Source organism: Filicampus tigris, chromosome 12 (genome assembly GCF_054856515.1).
Source record: "Filicampus tigris isolate MCC_2025a chromosome 12, RoL_Ftig_1.0, whole genome shotgun sequence".
Taxonomy (NCBI): Eukaryota; Metazoa; Chordata; class Actinopteri; order Syngnathiformes; family Syngnathidae; genus Filicampus; species Filicampus tigris.
The window spans coordinates 20,768,629-20,786,908 of record NC_141228.1 but is presented as its reverse complement, the minus strand read 5'-3'; the positions used below and the strand labels follow the sequence as shown (position 1 = coordinate 20,786,908).

The 18,280-nt window shown below is 46.7% G+C and overlaps 1 protein-coding gene across 2 annotated transcripts in view; it reads right to left on the bottom strand.

Moving 5' to 3' along the window:
• The window catches only part of lingo3a (leucine rich repeat and Ig domain containing 3a), a 61,128-nt gene that overhangs the window by 21,292 nt on the left and 21,556 nt on the right, over positions 1–18,280 (bottom strand). For both annotated transcript variants that reach the window (XM_086048085.1, XM_086048086.1), the window contains 2 exons: positions 18,013–18,152; positions 11,325–11,716 (listed from right to left, as the gene is read on the bottom strand). The gene's annotated coding sequence lies outside the window, so the exon portion shown is untranslated. The remainder of the gene's footprint in view (positions 1–11,324; positions 11,717–18,012; positions 18,153–18,280) is intronic.

Here is an 18,280-nt window from a genome sequence, read left to right as displayed (position 1 = left end):
GGGCGACGCGGCCAAAGGAAAGGGAACAAAAAAAGGCGGCGAAAGCGCGGCAACGGGAGATGTCGCTTCTTTGTGACAGCCGGAAGCAGAGATGTGAAATACTTTTGGAGGAGGTGATGAGGGATTACGCATCCTGACAGAAACATGCGGGGAGGAGAGCCTCGGAAAATGGGTTTGCGAGGCACTTTGAGCCAGGCAAAAACGGCAGCCATGCGTGCGCGCCGTGTTTTGGGCGGCTGACAGTTGCAACCTGTCAGCATTAAGCGCTGGAGAGATGTGTCACGGCTGTCTGATTAATGGGGGGAGCCCGTTACACGGGAGGTGGGGACCACAAAAAAAAAAAAAAAAAAAATCCAAACGCAAAAACAGTATCACGAGTGAAAAATGAATCTTGGCGCGTGACGTCGGTTGTCAGCCTCTGTGACGAGGCTTCGGTGACAGGAAACAGAAGGACGGAGGCGGATTCAGATTGACGAGGAGAAGGGGGGAGGAGGGGAGGCATTTCGCCGTTATTTTACCCGTTAGCTTCGCAACCGGGGTCGCGACGCATTTGACGTAAAACGGCAAAGTCACTTTTTAATTTGCTTGTGTCCGCGCATTGGGGTCGCAGGGGTCACTGCCCACCAATCAAGGGTGAAATGACACAACCAAGTCAATGGCTTGTGTGAGCTGCCTATGCCAGAAAATAGTCGTTGGAATTAATTACACCGAATTCACTCAAGTACTGCGCGGCGGTAAAAACGGTGCAAAGATGGGTTCAAACATGGCAGTGATTTCACCAGCAGCTGGAGCCGATCCCGACCGACTTTGGCCGAGGGGCGGGATGCACCCTGGCCCGGTTGCCAGCCAATCACAGTTAATGCCGTTATAATGTTGTTTGTTTGCGGCCAGATGGCGAAAAGCGTGCGGGCCGATCAGGTTGTTTTGGCATCGTTGTCGCGTTAAAAGCCATCTGTGTGTTAGTTCAATGTCACGTTTTTACATTCTGCAGTTGCTTTGCGGAAAGTTACGCAATAGCGATGTAACGCTTTCGAATTTAGAGACGGTAATACGGTTGTACAGTAAACCCCCTGAATTGAAAAAAAATGATGATTGAAAACCCACCAAAATCATTTGATTGCCTGAAATACAAAGCTTGTCATATTGTAAACTAAATATAGCACAAAGTATGTCGGACAAAACACTTCATTATTCCTCAAGATGAGAATAAATCGCTTACAAATTGTGGAAAAAAAAAAAAAAAATGCATTCGACTTTTATGCACACGATTCTCCGAAACTTTCACGAACAACCCAGGCTAAACGCAAGGGAGGAATTCAGCCCGAAATAAAACCGGAAACGGCAATTTGTGGGATGACCAATCGGTGTCACCGCGCCACTTAGAAGCAAACGACGAGATGGCGGCCATGCAAACAGCCTCCGTCTCGGTATAGCTCAGGGCATCGAGTAATTGGGCCCCCGCCTGCCCGTGAAACAAATCTCTTCTGACACGACAGGAACTCGAAGCCAGAAAAGCCCAACGAGAAAGTCTTCACCGCCGCAAACGGGAGCGATTGCAGCCGGCGTCACGCAAATTATTTACGAGCTCCTTTGAGACGAAGCGCTACGAAATCAACAGACAGAGCGAGGGAGTAAAAAAAAAAAATAACGGCAAACAAAAAGTGGCTCCGATTTGAGCGTGAGGCCGCCGGCGGGCCGTGCGAGCGTTCCCGTCACGGGATCAATGCGTTTCTTGGAAATGAAAGCGTGATGACAAGCGCGTGTGAGAGGAGCCGAGCGGCATTTGGACAAATGCCTTTGCCTGCGGCGCTTCTGCCTCCCGCCATCAATTCAGAATGCTGTCTTCACGTCCACTCCGCTCATCCACCCCACGCGCTCTTCAGCTCACCTGTCATGCGCCAGGCTACGTGACGGCCCGCCACCAAAGCCTCGCTGACATGTTTGCCCGTTATTTATAAAACGGCATGCCATACGGGCAAACGTGTAGCACCGCGGTCGACTGTTCATTCGGTAGAGTCCGACGACGGACGAGGGCTAGTCGGCTGTGTTCACACCCGCAACGGCCGTTTCTAACTGCGCGCGTCGGCCGAAATACCAAAAGAAAGAAAAGTCCACCCGCGCGCACAAAACGCAAAAGTGAGTGAGTACATCGGGCAGATGTATGGAAATCGGTACACAGGATCGTCTGATCAGATTATCGTCAAACTTATACAACGCAGTGAGCCACTTTGTGACCACAAACTTGCAAGAGGGGATAAACACATAGCCTCCGGCAATGAGCCGATTAATTTTGTGTTTATGGAATATGAATTAAGCAACAAAATCCACCGTTTTTAGCCATCTCAGGGGGCGGCCATTTTGTCTCTTCTGTCGACTGAAAATGACATCACAAGTACTCAGGGCTCAGGTAACGACCAATCACGACTCAGCTTCGGGAAACAGATCAGGAATGTGAGTGAGAAAATGGCCGCCCCCTGATATGGCTAAAAATGGCTGGATTTTGCTGCTTAACTCAAATTTCATATTAATCATATCGGTTTGTTTCAACTAGTGGGCCTGCAGAGAGCATATTCTGAAAAAAACATGTTTGGGTTGCGTAAATCAACGCAAACATATATTTTTCGAAAATATGTTCCCAACAGGCCCACTAGTTGAAACACGGCATTCTGATTCATTTTGGATTTGTGGAATATAAGTTTAGCAAAAATGCACTCATTTTTAGCCATCCTCGGGGGCGGCCATTTTGTCACTTCTGTCGGCTGAAAATGACATCACAACTGCTCACAACGACCAAACAGAGCTGACCAGTTTTCTGAATCTGAGCTGTGATTGGTCGTCGTGAGCAGTTGTGATGTTATTTCCAGTCGACAGAAGACAAAATGGCCGCCCCCACAGATGGCTAAAAACCAGAGGATTAACACTTACTCCACAAACGCAATATTTATCAGAATGCCCCGCTTCACCTAGTGGGCTTGCATAGAACATATTCTTGAAATAAGTGTAGGTAACTCTACATTTCTTTGCTAAGGAAGATTTTGTTTAGATGGTGTATCTAGCGCGGGCATGAGTGTAGTATGCCTACACGCACACACAGTAAGTTCATAAGCAGCCTGAAATAAAGCGAGAAGACAAAGTTGACAAAAGAATCACAGCAGACTTCTTTGAGTCAAACACTTTTGACAGGCAACCCCGACGAAGAAGGAAGAAGCGCGCGCGTGTGTTTGTGTGTGTGTGTGAGTGTCCGTTAGGCACAATCTCATCACACCAGCCTGCCACGCGTACACACTCAACTGCTGATTTATTAGTTTCAACGATGCAGAAAGAAAACAAGGGAGAGATCCAAGGATTTGACGTCCCTTTCAAATGACAGCTTGGGAAAAATATAATGCGTCCCTCTCGCAGCAGAAGCGTTTTCGTGCGCCATCAGATCACTCCGGAATACATATAACTCATTCACACTCCAGAGAATCGCATGTACTTACGAATCTGCTTATGTCCACATGAGTAAGGAGCCATTCAATCCTTCCTTAAAAGCGAATTTTATCCCGAGTGAAAAAACAAGCAAAAGGTCAGCGGAAAATAGCAGCCCAGCGCCAATTAACATTTCCCCTAACGAAGTCAAATGCGACATCTTTTTGGTCGGCTGGCAGCTGGTCTTTGCGAGCCTTTAAGCTTAGCGTTCCCAAAAAAAGAAAAAAGAAAAACGCGGTAATGAAGACAACAAGTCCAACAGGACTTTCTGACCGCCGCCTGACCCGCGTATCATTAAGCTGAACACGGAGGAGGACTAACATTTAAAATCCCTCGCGGTCAGCAACATCTCATGAATATACAGCGGCCTTTTGCGAGTGGGCACCGCTCTGTGGAGGAGTCGAGAAGAAATTAGAAAGGAATAGTCAAAACAATATAGCGGGATCCAACAACTCGCAATTCAACCTATCATTTAAATGTGACATCTAGTGCATTTTTTTTTTTTTCCCACAGCAAATTCAAAACAGTTCCCAGGTACGAATTACTTTAGGTGGAAGGAATGTTGACGGGCTCAATGCCCGGCGGAATAATTGCAAATGTTATGCCTGTCAATCATTTCGCTTCACGCCCCGACATCAACAATCGTCGACAAGGGTTGGGGCGCGGGGTTGAAAGTTTACTGTCAAAGTAAACGTCAAACAAAGAGAAATACACACTAGGTATTTAAAACTTGCATGGTGCAAAAACAGAGAGTTGCTTACAGAAGTTGGGAAACTCTTTTTGGGGTTTTGTCTACATCACGGCAGCATAATGCCCCAAGGCGGGCAAGTTGCACACACCCTAATCAATTAATAATGAAAATATCGAACAATATTATAGAGTGCAATTTTCCAAAGACATATTGATATGTTTTGACATATAAATATGTCTTTTGGATTGAATGAGTTAAATCAATATTCATCTAACTCATTCACTGCCATTGACGTATTTATTTGTCCTTTCACATGTCCAGCCGTTCAATCCCAGGAATTTATTTATATATTTTTAGAACGTTTTCAAATGTTAGAGTAAAAGAGGGTCTGAAAATATATGGCACCGAATGAGTTAAAAAAAAAAAAAAAACAGGCTACAACATTTTTTTTCTAATTAAATTACAGGCCAGCGTCCAGACAGGGACCACGTACAGGCCCCTGGAGGACACCAAATATGTCCCGAACATTGTTTTTACTCTCCTGAAGTCCCATGAGAATATGTTACAGTGGAAAAGATTTGCACGTGCATAAACCCAGCATGAGCTGTATGTACCTCCGCTCACATGACACTAACCGCATCCCTAAAGCGCCATTATCGGCTTCTGTTTTGTGCGAAACTGGTTGTGGATGATATTTCATAGCTGGGGCAAAGACAAAATGAGCTGACAAGCCCTTCCAGTCTTTCTTACGACACCAGTCTAATCTGGGCTGTAATTGCGTAATTGAAGAGCGCCCCGATGAAAGCGCCGTCATGTGCGCCGTGAAGGGTGAGCAAAAAGCCGAGCCGGCCCAGCGGACACAGCTGGTCCGCAAGTGGGTCGGCGGGACACTGTGCCGTGATAGTCGGGCTCAGCTGCTGCAAACCAACTGGAAGGATTGAAAAGACCCTTTGAGCATTCGCTCTTTTTATCTCCAGCAGCCAATATCTGGTTGTAAAAGCTAAGTACGGACATACTGCATTTCCTTATGCTATATTCCACAGAGTGACACCAATCTTTTATGCTCGTTCAGTTCTAGCGGAGAACTCTAAAAACGCTATCTCAGGTCAGCTTACTGGGAAAACAACACCCAGTTGTTGTTTATCTTCTCCCTTTGTTGTCAAGAAAAAAAAAAAAGAAGCAATGAGCCACATGCTGCTTCACAGAGACCAAAATCCAACGTATGTCACCCGGAGTGGAGGTTATTCCACGCTGCTGATAAAAACACACACTGCTCGAGTTGTTTTTTTTTTTTTTAAGCATAGTCGGGAAGCCGGAGTCCGTCTCCAATATGTTTCGCAAACAGTTTCGGAGAGGGCAAAGGAGAGAACGGCAGCTTTGATCCAATTTGGTTTTATCCATAGATTTGATTCGCTAAGCGTGAATCGAACGTTTGCGCTTGCGGGATGGAGGAAGACGATGTTCAAGTCTGGATCGGCGAGCGGCCTGGAGCCAGGCCGTTGAAAGGCAAGTGTCGGTCGGGAATAGTCGCATCCAGATGGCGAGGCCGGCCGGGCCGGGCCGGGCGGGAGCCTCGCATTGCCGTCATGCTGGCCCACCCGCGCCACTGAATGTATTGTTTTACGGCCGCTTAGTCACAGCATTTCAATCTGCCGGCGGATTTGGAAGCACATAAAGCGGAATGAACTGGAGACGGTAACGACGACGACAACAAGCGTATCACACCGGAACAGCACTAAAACCGGACCACCGATTGTTTTATAAACACCTCGCAGGAGAATTCATTTTTTCAGACTGTAAATAATTTGACGTCAAAGGGGTGGACACGGCATTTTGCTATCTTCTTTTTAGTGTGGAAAAAAATAAAAAATAATCCACGATTTTGGGCGAACTTCGTTCCAGCGTGTGTTTACACTCGATGACGCCCTCCAGTTCCAAGCATGCGGCGCTTCACTGATTAGAAAGTTAGCATTCTGTGCATCCATGTTATGCAAATGTTCCTCTTCCTTGCAAAGAACAAACGATTTTGGTTTTCCCAGTTTATGACAGTAATATAAAAATATTGCCACAACAAAACGTAAATCCCAAGCTAGCCGTTTGAGTGGTTAAAATGCCGCTCGAAAATAATACGTCCGTCTGTAATTTGTCTTTTGGCTTGGTGAAGCAGCATGTGGCTCACTTTCAAAGGTTGTTTTAGTACTTCCTGTTCCAAGCAACTAGAAATAATTGAGTTTATATTCCGGAAGGGCGGCTTCGTTTGTGTGACTGTAGATGCCGTGTTAGTCGGAAGAACTGGTTGACGACAGTGGTGCCTTGAGATACAAGCGACGCGGCGGACTGTTTTTTTCCGGGACACAAGCTGTCGTTTGGCCTATTTTTTGCTTTGACATACGAGGAAGAAATCTGAGATACGAGTGCCGTGCGGTGGCAGTGAACTCACGTCACTTCCCAACATGCAACAGTTCAACAGCCAGTGAACAATTCTTCAAAAAAGAGGCTTCGAGCAAAGACAAGTGCAGAGTGAGAATTAAAGCAACCACATCACTTTGCTTCGGATAAGAACTTTTGGTGGAAGTGGAAGTCAACCCAAACATGTTTTTTTTCAAGAATATATTCTATGCAAGCCCACTAGTTGAAACAAGGCATTCTGATCAATATTGCGTTTGTGGAATAAGAGTTAATCCACCCGTTTTTAGCCACCTCAGGGGGCGGCCATTTTGTCTCTTCTGTCGACTGAAAATGTCATCACGACTGCTCAGGGCTCAGGTAACGACCGATCACGGCTGACCTGTTTTCTGAAGCTGAGCCACGATTGGTTGTTATCTGAGCCCTGAGCATCCGTGATGTCATTTTCGGTCGACAGAAGAGACAAAATGGCCGCCCCCCGAGATGGCTAAAAAACAGGTGGATTTTGCTGCTTAACTCATATTTCACATTAATCATATTGCCTTGTTTCAACTAGTGGGCTTGCATAGAACATATTCTTGAAAAAAAAAATGTTTGGATTGGCTTCCCACTTTAATGCTAATGTACAATGTAAAATGCCATAATACCAACATAGCGTTGTTTCATGAAAAGTTGAAGCGGTAAAGCCTCAGATTTGGTTTAATTCAGGACTTTTTTTCCCCCTCATCCGAGCGGCCTCCTCTCTTCTTTTCGCTGACCTGCAGCTAAGGAGCCCGTCAAGCCAATACCGTCAACACCTGACACTCCCTATTTGAGCCTGACGGCCATTCGCTTCAAAACGGGCCATTAAGCGCGAACGTCGGCTCCGCTGGACGTTTTGGCGCCGCGTTGCTTTGTCAGAAACAAGCTGTGATGTATTCATTATTCATGCGGGCTAAGATAGTTATGAATTATGTAGGCCGAAGCAGAAATTGCATCATCGCAGCATTGCGAAAACACATGAGGACTCCTCCACATGACGGAAGTGTGCGGCATTTAAAACGGGTCTAATTAAACACATCACGTACAATGCCGGTGCAGTACTTTACCAACCAAACGCTCTCTCGATTGCTCCCATTTTTTTTTCCTTAGGCGCTCGGATCTGACCCCGGGGGTGAACTATAAGCAAGTCGGAAAACATTAGAAAATCGAAGGTGACAAAATGATCAAATATTCATGTGCTCTATGCGTGGTTGAATGAGAAAAGTACATTAAAACTAAATAGCACAAAAGCATAAACAACTCAATATAAGTTTCATTTACTATGGCGGCAAAATATATTAGCAAGCGTAACGGCGGGTGGGCTTTGATTATTTTAATTACGAAGCAGACGGGGGAAATACTATGATCGCCTCCTTCATCGCAGGATTTTCGTTGCACACCACCCCCGCGACACAAAAATCTGCAAAGTCGTGACCGTGTATCTATTTTATTATTTATATATATTTTTCAGAGCTTTACGCATAATACCAATATTATATGCATGTGAGGTGCAGGTATTTCTTTTTTTTTCTCCACTTGAGAAAAAGAATCCTCACTATTCAGTACTGTGACTGATTGCGTGCGACTATAAAATCGAAAAATAAATACAGCGAGGGACGAGTGTAAGTGGCTAGTAACAACAGCGTGACAGTAATTGCATGTCATGTGGAGGACCAAACGTGCCGGGTGATGTGCAAGGGTACCAAATCTGATACACGTCAGTACTCACCCAAGTCAAAACGTACCAGGCTCACGTATGGTTCGAATGTTAGCTAGCTAGTTCAGGCTAGGCCATGTATTGATGTTTTTTCGATTAATGTGAGTCTTTTCAAGTTTAAAAAAATTTTTTTTTTACTTTTACTCTTTTTGCCATGGCGTGCTTTTGGCCCCCAGGAGCTTCCGTAGCTTCTACCGTCCCCCTTTTTGATGTCAGAGAGATAGACACACTAGAACAACAACATGGCAACATGGCAACAAAGTGAAAAGCTATAAAAGGCAGCAACAAAACAACGTTTTGTTTTTGAGTTTCTTTAAAAAGTTGATGGAAATAAATGAAAAAAAAAAAAAAAAAGATATTTTATTCGTAGGCCTTATCACCCAGCCTCAGGCCTTGCGTTCTTATTTAATCAGCCCGGTTCATCTTGTTTCATCGTGATAAGTGAGTCTCTATTTGATCGAAATAATAGTATCGCTCTTAGCAAATGAGTGAGCAAATGGGTTTTTTAATATAACGCCCCCCCGCCCCGAAAGCGCAGAGTGTTGCGTTAAGATTCCAGCACCATCCGACCTGTTTAAAACGGCCTTGGGGTGGCGACCATCCAGCTGGCTGCCTAACCTCCACGAGGCGGCCGCGCAAAAGTCACGCCCAGGCTCCAATTTCGCCAAGAGCGGCATCGGCGGCCTCGTCTGGCCGAGCGCTCGCTCGCGCGGGCGCACGTGTGTTTTACTGCCGCCGTAAAGCTGAAAACAACGCAGCTTGGCAGCGATATCGTTAAGTGGACTTAATGCGGCTCTTGAGCGCCGCTGACAGCTTTATGTGCAGCCGAGGGGATCAGAATGAGAAGAGCGGGGCGAAGAAATGGACGAGGGGCGCTCGCGGTTCAACAATGCACTCCGAAGGACTAATTGACCTGTCAGCAGACATTTTATTACTGACATCATCGGCGCGCCCCGCTGCGCCGATCGCATTCATTCCAATAGCGATTTCCTCCCGTCGACGCTACAAAGCGGCATTTGGGGGCTCCCGACAGGTGCTTAACGATCCGTGACGTCACGCGGCAACAAAGTGGGGGCGGCTGATGACAAGACGAAGCGGTCCAGGACATCTTCAATCAAAGCGAGGGGTGGCAGAGGCTCAATCAATAAGGACTTGGCTTGGAGGACCCATTTGGACTCTGTCGCTAATCAAAACAGAAGCACCGTTAAAGGAGCCTTACAGACAAGGCGTGACCGAAAAAACAAATCACACAGCACAAGCCAAGCTGAGGACTCTGTGAACTGGATAACTGCTTATGTCGCAACATCTCGTCACTCAAAACAATCAAATCATCTTTCCCCATTGAAATGAATGGAAATGGCAGTAATCCGTTCCAGCCCCCTCCCAAAAACAAAACGTGATTGTGTGTGTGTTTTTTTTTTTTTTAATAACAAAAATAACACATAGTATTGTCATTTATCCAAACAAACATTCATAAGATAATTGAATAGAATGTAAAGAATCAAACAGCTTTTGGCTTCAAAATCCCAGACGAGGTGCTGCTCTTTGTGGTGTATTCACCGTGGCCACATGGGGGCGGTATAACACGCAAAGACGGGTTTCACAACTGACTCGGTAAGCTGCTGTCATATTAGTTGTTGTTATATTGTCTGTCTACATGGGTTGCGTCACCGTTTGTGTTGCAATATCACCTGCTAACACAATTACAATAGAATATTATTTATTAAAGCGCATTTCATAACAGCTGCAACAAAGCACTTTACATACAAGGGTCAAAACGCCGCAACACTGATGCTATTCGTCAGCTCATCTATTAGATATTGCATTGATTGTTAGCATGAAGCTACGCTTAGTAAGGCAAAGCAGTTGAATTGCATTCTACTCCATTGTGATGTCAATTTGAATTTGATTATTTGTTGAGGCCTACTCCCCGTGCTTCGTTTTCAGGCTTTCCCGCTTTCAGTGCTCCTGAGAGGTACCGGAAGCGCTTCCAAACGGTCTCCGCATCTCGCTCCGCGTGCTCACAAGGGCTCAGGATCGAACCTGCAACCCGAACCGTCACCTTTTACAGACTTCTGTTGCACTTTGCCCGGTCCTCACTCTGTGCTGCTTTTTCAGGCTTTTGCGTAGCGCACCGCTTTCACATTCTGTCCCTTATTTAGACTCCCCAAACGGATTCTTCGTCTGTTGCACCTCAAGTCGGGGCGCCGACGTGCGACACCGCTCCGCTTACACTAAACCCGAAAGAAGAAGCTCAAAGTGATAGAGGTCAACAATTTTACAGCCGAGTAGTGGCAAAATGGTTGCGCAACAGCCTGACATAAGCAGCGGGCCAATTGGCAGAGTCACAAAGCGTGGCTGGCGCAGGAGAGGCCTTGCTCAAGGGCAGGCCAGCCGCGAGCCTGCCCGGGAGAGCAAAGTGCTACTTTTGAAATTCAGATAAAGGTGGCCGGTGTGTTTCCCGCCCGCTCCGAGTGTACTCGGCACATCGGCGCATTGACTGGGACGTTAGTTAAATAGTGCAGCTTTTTTCTGGAAGGGGGGGGCGGGCAACGGGGGAGGGGGGGTGTGGGGTTCGGGGGGCTCATGAATGCTGCGAGACAAGCAATCAGCACCCTAATTGCGTTGCTATGGCAGGTGAGAGGAAAGTGCTTCCAAGCTTTTTGGGAAGCAGAAGCGGGATGAAGGCAGCCTTCAGATGTGTCACAGCGACTGTGTGTGTGTGTGTGGGGGGGGGGGGAGTTGAGGGTGATCGATCCCAAAACTGCAGCGCCTTCACATCATTCAAGTAAGGACTGAGAGCTGCTGGCTAAAGAGGCGCGAGCCAATGCGGACGCGGCGGTTTTCACGGCGAAGAAGAAGAAGAAGAAGAAGAAAAACGAAGGCAGGATGGCGGAGGAAGCGTAGCAAAGTGGCTCCGAGTGGGCTGTGTGGGAAACGGGAGTGCGCGCGCGGAGAAGAAGGAAGGGAAAAAAAGAAAAGAAAAAAAAGTGTGCCCACGAGAGGCGAGAGGCTCACCCAGGACGGCAACTTGAGCGGCGGCGCTTCCACATCTGCGAGGTGCGGCGATGCTGCGATGATGTTCTCTGGCGCGCTCGTCCGGCACCTCGCAAAAGAAGCACCCGAGCCTCCTCCTCTCCCCCGTCAGCTTCTCTTGGCCGTCGTCTCCCGGCGGGTTTCCGTGCGAGGCGGAGCGGCGGGGGGGGGGGGGCAGCCACCCGGCGACCTCGCTCGGACCGACGCTGCTCTCGACGCTGGCTTGCGTGCGCGTGGAGGAGCGCGCGCGTGTGTGTGTGTTTTTGAAACAGGACCCTGCTGCTGTTCGGTGAGGCTCATCTGGTCTCTCTCGCCCCCCTCTCTCGATCTCTCTCTCTCTCTCTCTCTCTCAATGTGTGTGCTGCATTCAAGTCCTACAAGGCAGAAAGGAAAACAAGCTTTCAGTCTTACATATTCATCATGCTCTGCATATACACCTGAGTGTGTGCGCGTTGCATGAGAGCGAGTGAGCAAGCGAGAGTGAGTGGGTGCATGTGAGGGCGAGTAAATGTGAGAGTGCAAGTGAGTGAGTGAGTGAATGTTTTGTGAGGGAATGAGCCTGAGTGATTAAATGCGGGTGTGCGCACACGTATGCGTGCAAGCGTGTGAGACAGCGAGCGAGCAACCGTGTTTGTGTGCGTGCGTGTGCGTGTGCGTACGTGTCTGCATACGAGTGAGTGAGTGAGTGAGCGAGTGAGTGAGTATGAGAGCAAGTGTGTGTGGTAGTTCAAGCGATTGAATATTTTGGTGAGAGTGTGAGTGAATGAGCTGAGTGAGTAAATGAGCGCGTGCATGTTTGCATGCAAGCATGTGTAACGGACTGAGTGAGTGAGTGAGTGAGTGAGTGAGTGAGTGAACATGTAAGCGAGAGTGAGTGAGAATGAGAGAAAGTGAGTGTGGGAGTGCAAGTGGGTGAGTGTTTTGTGAGAGAGTGAGTGAATGAATGAGTGAGTAAATGAACATGTGCATTTGTGCAAGAAAGTGTGAGTGAGTGAGTGAGTGAGAATGAGAAAGTGGTGTGAGAGTGCAAGTGAGTGAGTGTTTTGTGAGAGAGTGAGTGAATGAATGAGTGAGTAAATGAACATGTGCGTTTATGCAAGAAAGAGTGAGTGAGTGAGTGAGTGAATGAATATGATGTGAGAGTGAGCGAGAATGAGAGAAAGTGTGTGACTGCAAGTGAGTGTTTTGTGAGAGAGTGTGTGAATGACTGAGTGAGTAAATGAACATGTGCGTTCATGCAAGAAAGTGTGAGTGAGTGAGTGAGTGAGTGAGTGAGTGAGCGAGTGAATATGATGTGAGAGTGAGCGAGAATGAGAGAAAGTGTGTGACTGCAAGTGAGTGTTTTGTGAGAGAGAGTGAGTGAATGACTGAGTGAGTAAATGAACATGTGCGTTCATGCAAGAAAGTGTGAGTGAGTGAGTGAGTGAGTGAGTGAGTGAGTGAATGAATATGATGTGAGAGTGAGCGAGAATGAGAGAAAGTGTGTGACTGCAAGTGAGTGTTTTTATGAGAGAGTGAGTGAATGAATGAGTGAGTAAATGAGCATGTGCGTCTATGCATGCAAGAGTGAGTGAGTGAGTGAGTGAGTGAGTGAGTGAGTGAGTGAGTGAGTAAGTGAGTTTTTTTTCAAATGTAGAATATGTGCCTCGGTTCAATAAAGTTGGAGTAAGACAGCAACGGCGGGCAGGGTTGAAGTCTCCGAGTAGAGAGTGGGAAGTTTATAACGCCGGCCTCACTGGCCACGCCCCTTTATTGAAAGCAATTATCCCTAACGATGAGGCTGCCACGCATCGAACGATCCTGTGTGAACACACAAGACGCGACGTACACGGCATCGTCGCGCTTCGGTGAGTTCTGACCGAGAGGCGAAGGAAGGGAAAGGCAAAAGCTCGTTCTTACTTTCCACCCCCCCGATGACTGCCGATGAAAATATGGATCGGCGCAGCTATTATTTAAGTTGATGCACTACTTAGGGAATTGACTTCTTTGTTTGTTTTTTTTTTTAAAGCCAATTGATCATGAGTGCAACTCTGCAATTACGACTTAATTGATTCCCACTAAACATTGCGGCGGGCATTTTACAAGCTTTGCCTTCATTTCTCCGAGGATGCGGCATGAATCTTAACGGCAACATTTCAAACGAGCTCAGGTGCTGCGCATCTACGAGGGCGTACCGTCATTTGGTGCCGGTCCAAATTAGGATTGTTCAGCCTCTGCGCTCCCCCCCCCCCCCCCGCCCCCCGGGCGCCTTTCCAGTTGAATCTGCTTTTTGTCCTCTTGGGCTGCCATGCTACAGTAGATTTGCTGCAACTCACATTGGAAAAACATCATCAGCAGCAGGCTACACGCTACAGTGAATAACAGTGGAAACTTTTCTTCGGAATCAATACTCCCGCAGGGAAACACAATTCTGCCGTATCAAACTATGGCCATCATAAAAATATTCTCTCTACAGACAATTTGTAAAAAATTGGCTTTTGTGTACCTAAGTCAACTCATTCACTGCCATTGACGGATTTACTCGTCGTATTTTTTCAAAACGCGTTAGGGTAAAAGAAGGTTTGAAATAGTCTGGCAGTGAATGAGTTAAGTGTCTTTGGGTGTTTGGACTATACATTTTTTAGGGGTCACCAACTTAAGTGCTGCGTCTCTGGGCTTGTTTACCTCTGCTTGTGTATTTGCGGCGTTCCCCCTCGCGGTTGCGCAACGAGCATGCGCAGAGTGTCTCCATCGTGTCCGTTTGCGCGCCGGCAGTATCTTTGCCTTTTTCGCCCTCCTCTCCTCTTTCTCCATCCACTTCTCAGCAGTAATGCTAATAAGTACAGCATCTTAGGCTTTTTTTTTTTTTTTTTTTTATACATACAAAGGTATTTTGACGTAAATTTCGACTTTAATGGTGAAATCCGACAAATTCGTGTTACATCGGCAAATTTTGGCAAATTTGACCAATAGTCATTCAAACCATTAAAAAAAAAAAAAAATGAAGAACAACCAAATTAACTTTCCCCCCCCCCCCTCTCTGTTAACTTTAACTCCTAAACGAGCGCCGAGCCGGAGAAGAGCGTCACTTATTCCGCAGGCACCCTGACAACAGATCATAACTCAGCGCCCGAGGCAGTGCAGGAAAGTCACATTCAGGTGAAAATGGAAACTGTGCCATGTTTCCAACGTTGCCCCCTAAAGAGCACCAATGTCCCTTCTTGACGCCTCTCTCATGGCTACCGTGTCACCCCGTACCCGAATCGGAGCACGATTGTTCTTTTGGCCACCCCGAGAGGTGCGCTGCACTTATTTGTTGCGCGCCGACCTTCATGAATGTCCTCGGCTTTTTCCTCAGGAGGCTCAATACAGTAAAGCGCAGTCATAATTAATACCCCCCCCCCCCCCCCCCCCCACGTGCTTCACACATGCTAGCGTCCTTGCAGGAGCTTCCCCGGGCTGCGTATTGCACCAGCAGTATTCTGCAGTAAATTATTGAGCGGGCGCATGTTGATAAATACGATATACATAAAACATGAAGGCAATGCGCCTCGATAACTGCGCAGGTTGAAAAGGCTGAGCGTCAACTCTGGACTCAAAAGTCATTTGTCAATGTGAAAGTGCCCTTATTACTTCCCCCGTGCCCTGATGTGAGAGCTGGATGGGGGGGGGGGGGTCGGTTGGGGTGCACATCTCCAATCAAGGGACACACCGGGCTGCATTTGTAGACTACGTTGAGATTTGGCCCCCAAAAAATATCTCCTCCCATGTAATGATTATTCACCCATGACTTGGCAGCTACCTGCACGCAATTTTCTTTTGACAGCTCAGGAGGGATTTTGGCAGGCGCAGGACCGGAGGCTGGCTGCCCTGGGCTAAAACCTCGGACCACCTCTTTGGCTACGCTCTTCATGTGTGTCCCAAGAATCCAGAATTATGTTTTGTTTCTTTTTTCCTTTTTTTTTTTTTTTTTTTTTTTAGTTCATCAAGGGCCGCACCTGCTTTTACTTTTCGATGCTTTTTTTTGTCAGCACGACAAGAGAACTGATCAGCTAGTGTGGCATTTTGAATTGTGCGTGAAAATGATCGCGTAGAATCAGGTATTGCTGTGGATATTTATTTTTTATACCGTCATGCGGGGTCCCGTGGTTTTATTTCGAGTTCAAGACGAGCAACCTGGATTGAGCAGACTTTGTTTTGCAGTGTGTGTCCCCGACATCTCAATGGAAAATCAGCTGGTTGTGTCGCTCTCCCAACGGTCGGAACGCAGCTCGATCTTGGAGCCATCTTGTTTTCTGAACTGCAAGTAACGGACGCGTTCAAAGTTTTTTTTTTTTTTTATCATCCCGCTGTTGCCAGGAGTTACAGCGCAAATGTGCTTTAAATAGTCTCTTAATTTATAGATGCCTTTTGTGTACACATGAAAAGGGGCGTTGGCAATTTTCACCGCGACTTGTTCATATTTCTTACAACTACGAGTATAAACGTGACAGCGGTACATTAGCAAAATCGTCTGCGAGAAAACTAATCCCTCCCTGGTCCAACCATCTGTTTAAAAAAAACAAAACTGTGGCTGAGGAAAAACACCCAATCAGAGAGAGAAGGTGTGGCCAGGTGACGAGGTGTCAAACATTTGCCCTTGCCCTCGTTTGGCTATATTTTCCTTTCTTTCCCCCCGTCCTCCAAACAGAGCAGTGCTGATGCTAAATCAACTTTGTTTTTGTTTTTTTTAACCACAGTACTTTCTCCCAAGCCATCCGAGTCATTTAGATGCTCACTGGCCAACATCAAGCGGAAGTCAACCCCAAACACATTTTTTTCCAAGAATATGATCCCAGCGGGCCCACTAGTTGAAACACGGCATTTGTGGAATATAAGTTTAAAAATGCAAACGTCCCTTATACTAGAAGATTTGGGCCACATTGCGCAACAAACCCGTCTCCATCCGACCAAAGGACTCTTTTGTTAAAATCTGCCAAAAAAAAAAAAAAAAAAAACGTTCCAGTTTCTGCAGACAAGCTACAACAAGCCACTACGCCTTTGGCAATGTAAAGCTGTTGGTCCCATTAGTGGACTGCCGCACCATCAAAATAAAAGTAAACAAACCAGAGAGGCAAGAATCAAAAGCGCCCACGCAAGAGTTCCTGAGAGGAGAGAGCGGATGAATGTTTGATGCGGAGGAATAATGACTTTTGGTGGAGTCGTTGGTCCGTAGCCTCGCAACATGCCCGGAAGGGGGCATGTTGCGAGATAATGCTCTCGTGGAATGGCAAAGTTTGTTTCAATAAGTTTCTGTCGAGGTAGCGCTTTGGCGGGAAAGACAATCGGCGGCGCCATCTTACGGTGAAAGAGACAAACTTGAATGAACGCCACGTCATATTACTCGTCGATATTGTAGTTGCAACATGTTGTCAACTCTGTTGGTGAGCAATATTTGGTATATTTGTGCCATGTACGTTGGCAAACGCCAGTACTATTACGACAAAATATAAAAAGGCTGTATATATCAACCACTGTTATACAAAACTATACTTCAAAAAAGGACGCGATGATATTTTGTCAAATATTCGGTTTCATTCATTCTGCGGTTTGCCTTACCCCAAAAAACAACAAAAAATTTATTTAAAAAAAAAAAAAAGTAAAACAACATTCTATAGAAACATAGTAATAACAACTACATTGGATGTAAAGATTTAAACCGTTTGCGCTTCATGATGAAGTCATTACAGTGGCGCAGTGGTGTATGCGATTTGGCCACCGGGTGGCAGTATAAAACAGTCATGCAGGCACAAATGAAGAATTTCACAAGCATCTGAAGTAACATGACTTGTTTTTCGCAGAGGATAAAGAAAATGTGCCCATGGAAGTGAAGTCAGAGCCGAGTGTAGACACTTTCCAATCCAGATTAAAAACTTTTCAGTGCATTTCAATGTTTTTAAAGTTTTCTGTTAATGTGTTGAAATGTGGTCAGTGCATGTACTCTTCGCTATTTTTGTTTTCCCTGCTTTGCTTCGTAATATCTGTTGCATTTGTACATGCTTGTAGGTGTTGTGCCTTTGCCCGTGTGAAGCACACTGAGTTGATTTGTGTACGAAATGTGCGATGTAAATGAAACCGCCTTGCCTTGCCGGTCAGTATTGTTGTATTGTCTGCCTGTATGTGCTGCTGCACCATTGGTGCTCAAATCCTTGTTGCTTGCAACGTTGACGCTACCACATAGCAATCTAAGCGCTGCGTTAGCCTGCCTTTGGTGTTTTGTATCGTTTGTTAGCATTTAGCGAAGCGGACATTCCTCAGGCTAAGCTATGTAGTAGTGGTTTGAAATGTTTTTGTGCGTCTGCTAAAAAGTGCAGATTTTGGCGCCCGAGGCCAGCGACATTCACGTACTAACAGACGGCGTTATTCATCTTTCCGCACTTTATTATTTAATGATTGCCTTCTAGCCGACTGTGTACCTCATAGTGTAACTGGAATGACAAACGAAACATGACCTTGAGTTAATAATATAAAGTGTGTGTGTGTGTGTGTGTGTTTTTTTGGGGACTTGAATTGAAGTGTCAACTGTCAGTGCGTTGAACGGCGATCAAATAGCAGCCAACATTGCGATCGCGCGTTGGCTAAAAACAGAGCGCTAAGGAAGCCTTGACGGGTGCGTATTAGCAGGACTTGTGGAGCAACCACGTGCGCTTACCTGCTTTGCATGCACGCACGCGCGCAGTTTTATTGTGTGAAAATCGGTGTCGGGGAGCGTGTCCTTGAGACCAGCGGCCTCACGCCGTGCGCTGCCCATCTGGCCTTTGGCTGCAGAGCCCCGGCCGCAGTGATGGCACACTGAAAGAAAAGAGCAGACACACTTGTGACTAGTGTGTGGGGGTGTGTGTGTGTGTGTTAACTCATCAGGCTGCGTGAGTAATCTGCTCGCCGCTCCGCTCGTCAGCCTGCGGCCGAGGCGAGCTGAG